Source organism: Zingiber officinale, chromosome 9A (genome assembly GCF_018446385.1).
Source record: "Zingiber officinale cultivar Zhangliang chromosome 9A, Zo_v1.1, whole genome shotgun sequence".
In the NCBI taxonomy this organism is placed as follows: Eukaryota; Viridiplantae; Streptophyta; class Magnoliopsida; order Zingiberales; family Zingiberaceae; genus Zingiber; species Zingiber officinale.
The window spans coordinates 87,594,214-87,600,066 of record NC_056002.1 but is presented as its reverse complement, the minus strand read 5'-3'; the positions used below and the strand labels follow the sequence as shown (position 1 = coordinate 87,600,066).

Genomic DNA, 5,853 nt, shown 5'->3' with positions numbered 1-5,853 from the left:
TTGTGTTTAAAGTAAAAAAATAATAATAATTTTTAACTGTTGTCTTTAAACATTCATATTTTTTCACAATGCATCAATTTACAACTGTATGTTTACATCTTTAACAACGATTTTTACCCTTTTTATTTCAAAAATGCACACAAAATTCTGACAATTTTTTTAGTCTAAGAGAATAGTTAAAAATAGTTGTCATTTTTCCATTTTAAACGTTGTCATTTTTCAACATATCATTTTAACCGTTATCATTTCTCAACACACACTAGAAAATAATAAATTGTTGTCAATAAACCATTGTCTATAAACATATATACAATAATCCATTTTCTATAAACATAAATATATCATCCCAATTTAAATGATCACTTCTTATATATACAAACTTGTAACAAAACATATATACAAACTTATAGCAAATCATATTAACTCTTTACCACATATACAAAGAGTACATTACTGTAAAGTAAACAATCATCAAAAATAAATTCATACAACGATATTTTGTCACCAAAATCCTTCTGACAAATAATATTTCAATTTTTCGATATCAAAAAGCACATCGTGGCCTCTCCTCTACAACATTTACACATATTACTTGACCGTCCAAGCTCTGCCCAAGTGCCAACATGTAATCTAGCATGTATTAAATTGACCAAAAAATAGAAATAACTATACTTCAACTAAATATATGTACTAGGAAAAAAGAATTAATCAAAGTATAACAATATTAGTTAACAAGGCAAGGACTATGAACAAACCATTTAAAATGTTCCTTAGTCTCATTGGGGCTTCTCCACATGAATTTGAGATTAAACTCCGTAACTCTAGCTTCATCATCCATTGAAAAGATAAGAGAGACAAATTTAATGAAAAAAAAATTATAAAAGGCAATGTTGTCTATAAACACTCAATGAAGGATAACAACAATAAAACATACAATGAGTACTTCAAGAGAAACACCAACACCAAAGGACGAAACAAATAACTACCAAATTCAGCACAAACACCAACACCATAAACAGCAGCCTGGAAATGATCTTCCTCCTTGTCGAGACCCTTCTTTGTTTCGACCATGCTGTAACTTAAGGAACTTAAAAAGCAATAACTAATCATAATATTTATTATATGCAACCATGAGTTTTCTATCTATCATACACTAATACACTAAATATATTATCCTATGAATTATAAATATATAAAAAAAGTTAAAAACTTTTCATATAGATCTCACTGTATTATTTAAAAACCCGTAACACAAGCAATTAACTCTTGGGAGCAATGTTTTAGAATTTAGGAGCTACTAACTTTCATCTTCTTAGAATCTGCTGATACACATTTAATTATCTTTAAGCATTGCCTCAAAAATAAATTACATTCATGCACTATGTCAGCGGTAAAAGACCAAACAAGCAAAAGAGAATAGTTTTGAACGAGTCATTAAAGTAAACTTGACCCTTAGTTATGTTTTTCCAGACAAACTTATAGAAAAAATGGCAAAAAGAAATATAGGTTCATCCGGATACTCACCACTTCTTGAAGCTTCATAGGTGGTCATGATAATGATTTCCACTGGGAGAAAAACTCTTCAGCTGAGATTGAAAAAGGTTGCAAATCTAAATTAAATATTTTGTAGAATGATAAAATTGCTAATGTATAAGACAGCCCAAAGACAGTGCCACCAGCTTTCTAACAAAATCAAAAGGGTAGAAGATAGGTTCACTATGGGGGAATTCAAAAAGAAATCAGTAGGTCATGTGTTTTTTTACCTTATGAATTTCAGCAAGAAAAAGAAGAACAATGGCATTCTCAATCTGCATGTTAAACATATAGCATGGGAGAACAGATTGCTTGTAATTGTAGTTGCCTAATTAGTACTTATTAGATGTATATACATGGCAGATTTATTCATTCCAGCAATTCAAGCATAACTATCAAATGGGATTAAGCAAATTATTAATAAGAAATAATGATGGCACTATTTGTGTTCATGATCTACCAACCTATAAGCCTATTAAATTGGATTAAACTAAATATCAATTGATTAACACATTTTCCTATGTGAATATGAGCTTGTACTTCAGTATGACATGCTAGTAAATCAGAAAGCATCAATCAAAATAAATCCATATTTGACTCTTGCCTCAATCCCCAACCAAGAAACCATACAAATATCAGTAAAAGTAAAAATAGTGACGATGAGATACTTGGCTAAACTAATTTGCTGCAAGTAAAGTTCATGCATTTTGAAGACCAGCCTCTGTCTTAAGGTCCATATCCACTCCAGAAATAGATGAAGCAAGAACTCCAAACTTAACACAAATTTGTTGAGCAACCTTCAAATTTCCCCTGGATCAGGTCCATCCAGAATAAAATACCTAGAACCTTACAATAGATGATCTTCCAACTAGTCAACTAGAGGCAATGAAGAAAAATTCAACAACATACCTGTGTAAAGCTTACTCATGAAGAAGCTATAGCTTAAGAAGCTAGATGTGTTGATTTGATAAAAAAAAAAAATTCTTTTCTGCAAGCTTCAGTGCATTAAATTCCTCTGAACGGAAATGAGAGGAACTGATAACATGTTTCATAAGACAAAAATTAATGGATATGAGGAAGAAAGAAAATATTGTCACATAATAGGAAGAAAGAAAATTATTTCGCTTCAAACATCTCAGTCAAGTGAATAAGAAAGACTGGAGAATACAATCACATGAAATTTAGGGTGAGTAGATAATTACCAGTATATCCTTTAAATACACTCAAATACTGTATTAGTTTTGCATATGCTAGTGATAACTCTGATGAATTGAGTAAAATCAAGTCATATTAGTTTAGATAATTCATCCATTCACAATTTGCAAAAAAAGATGTTGCCAAGACATTCAACCTAGTAAGATAACTTGTAGCATCAGCAAAGCACATTGCATAAACCAAAGCATTCATCCAAACCAATGAAGAGCTTAAGAAAAAAAATAAAAGATAAAATGAGCTATATAAAGTTAATATTGCTATCAAGTTTAACTCATAGTAGTAGCCATGTAAGATTACATAGTATTACAGCTGCTAGATGACAGAAAATTCTCTTTAGTATAAATAAAGGTTGAGCATCATATTACAGAAACTACATAGATTAACAATAATGATAAGACTAACCAGAATTAAAGAGTGATCCTTGACAATATACTTCCACAAAATGAGAGATGTAAGAAACATCATCAAAAAATATTATCAAAGCTATGTAGTACCAAAATAATAGCACATCTCAATTGCAAACAATAATAGCAACAAAATCTAATGGATTCACCATATTCATAGAGGTAATGACTAGCTAGCTCCATGGAAGGCTCAATTTTTTTCAATAGTAAATGAGGGAGGCAGTAAGCAGATACTTTAGAAAATTTTTAGTAATAGATTTCTTTGATCATTATGACACATTAACTTAGTCAAACCTTGATCACTATGGCAACACCTTTAAGGTAAGTATTGTGTTAAAAAAAAAATGCATATCTGTTACTTGATTCATCAAGGTAAGAAACAGGCTTCTTCTTTCAAAAAAAATATATAAAAAAGTAGAAACCATGACCATTCAACTATTTAGAATTGGCTACATGGAACTTTATGCATCATTAAACACAAAATATAAAGAACGTAATATTTACAGCTAAATCATTATTAATGATAGTAAATCATGATAAAAAAGCATGCAAAGGATGTGTACCATATCATCGTCCGCTACTTTTTGACTCAAATAGATAAAGTTTACCTGTACGAATATATAATTACAATGGCATAATCCTAAAATATATTGAGACTCAAATAGATAAAGTTTACCTATATGAATCTGCATCTCTGTTGTATTCACACAAAATAAACTCTTTCATCAAGACATTTTTCATACACACTTTAAAAAATTACATTAGAAAGAAAAACAAGAACTTTAGAATCCTTTTGGTACAAATCTAACACAGATATTTGCATTAAGCGGCCATAACATATTATCATTTAGCAAATTAAAAATGGATGGAATTTGGCAGATGGTTGTTTCAGATTAAGTTGAAACTGTTGGAATTTGGCAATTAGTTTGTACCCACAAGAAATCACAATTTTCTCTCAGTTACAGTAAATATGGAAGAAAAGTTTAACTTTGCAGACATTGTAATAAGAGATATCGAAGACAGAATTGAAAATGCCAAAAAAAAAAAAAAAGGTCAAACAAGAGTTTCTTCCAAAAAAATCAAGAGTTAATACGAAAAGGAGACTAGATTTACTAAATCGAGGCATTTATATGACATTAGACACAGATTTATCTCAATAAGAACCAGAAAAGACAAACAAACCGAAACACGAACTACGTAGACAAAAAAATGGGAGAAAGAAACAAGAGGTAGAAAGAGCTACCTCTCCCTCTTATAAAAAGGGGAATTTCCCAAATATCAAAAGCAAAATGGTGAGGGATTAGGGACTTCAAGAGGCAAATTAGAAACCACATGGAAGATAAGAAACAAAAGAGAAACGAACGAGAGGCGAGGACCTGGAGAGGAAGGTCGACTTGCAAGAGAAGGTCGGTGGAATGGTGAGGGATCAGGGACATCAAGGAGGAGAGAGTAGTCTCGCTCTCCTTTGGTGAGATCCTCCACATCAAATCCATGGCCACCTCCATTCTAGAATAGATCTATCTCCGCCTCGCACACTCAGAAGTTGGAAAGCAGCAGACGATGATATGTTCTTTGAGGAAGGAAGAAAGAAAAAAAGGGTCTCGACATGGATCACGAAGGAGGAAGAAGAATTGCGAGGATGGAAGGTTTATTTTCTTGAAAGGGGTACCAGGGATAAAATAACTTTCACCACCCCCAATTTTTGGCAGAGTTTTTAGGCAGAATTTAACACAATGGTTATAATTTCATTGGCAATGGTTATAAATCGTTGTTGTGAATCAATTTTTGGCACGAGTTTGGTGGCTAGAAAATATAACACTTATAATCTCATTGATAATTGTTTAAAACCATTGTAAAAAAAAAAATTTTGCTTAAAAACACCAGTGGTAAAATCTATTGTCTTTATGGTCTTTTGTGGTAACTGTTGTAGTAAAGACAAATTTTATTAAAAATCATTGTGTTTTGTCAAATTTATAATAGTTTTTTCTAAAACCATTATTTTTATGATGTTGTCTTTTTACATTTTTGTGTAGTGACATGAATTTCACCTAATATTTTTAGGTCAATAATTGTTTAATGTCAAAATGACCTTAACATTTTTAAACAATAACTTTTTCCACTATGTCATTGGATTTATAAAGTTCATCTAATTGATTTAACTAGGAAAATAAATATATTAGGTGAAATTAATATATGAGGTGATTTATATCATCAAGAGATATATGAATATATAGAAACTTATTTCATGTCATTCTTAGATCTCTAAGTCTATCTTCTAGATTTAAGACACATTTATTTGTATTTTAAACAAAATTATCAATTTACGACAAATCAGATTTGTCGTAAAATTATAATTTTTTAAAATAAAAATAAATGCTACAAAATCTTATAGATAGACCTAGAGATCATAGAATGATATGAAACCAACTTCTATGCATTCGTATTGATCTTTTGATGAAATAAATGACCTCAAATATCAATTCCATCTAATATATTGAAATCCATAATTTTTTTTAACAAGAATTAACTCATTTGTATTAAAAAAATTATGGATATCAATATATTGAATGAAATTGATATTTGAGTGATTTTTACCCTAACAAGATCGATGTGAACATATAGGAACTTGTTTCATGTCATTCCGAGATCTTTAGATCTATTTATCAGATTTCGTATCTATTTATTTATATTTTTAAAAAAA

General features: G+C 30.2%; 1 long non-coding RNA gene across 8 annotated transcripts; it reads right to left on the bottom strand.

Annotated features, from left to right (window-relative positions):
* Positions 1 to 395: 395 nt before the first annotated feature.
* LOC122019745 lies at positions 396 to 4,879 on the bottom strand. 8 transcript variants are annotated; one of them, XR_006122017.1, is made up of 3 exons: positions 1,525 to 4,878; positions 756 to 1,072; positions 396 to 630 (listed from the first exon to the last, which is right to left on the bottom strand). It is a non-coding gene; the product is annotated as an uncharacterized LOC122019745 (long non-coding RNA). The 8 variants fall into 8 exon arrangements; XR_006122016.1 differs by having other exon boundaries at positions 756 to 825; XR_006122022.1 differs by having other exon boundaries at positions 756 to 1,586; positions 1,764 to 4,878.
* Between the last annotated feature and the right edge of the window lie 974 nt (positions 4,880 to 5,853).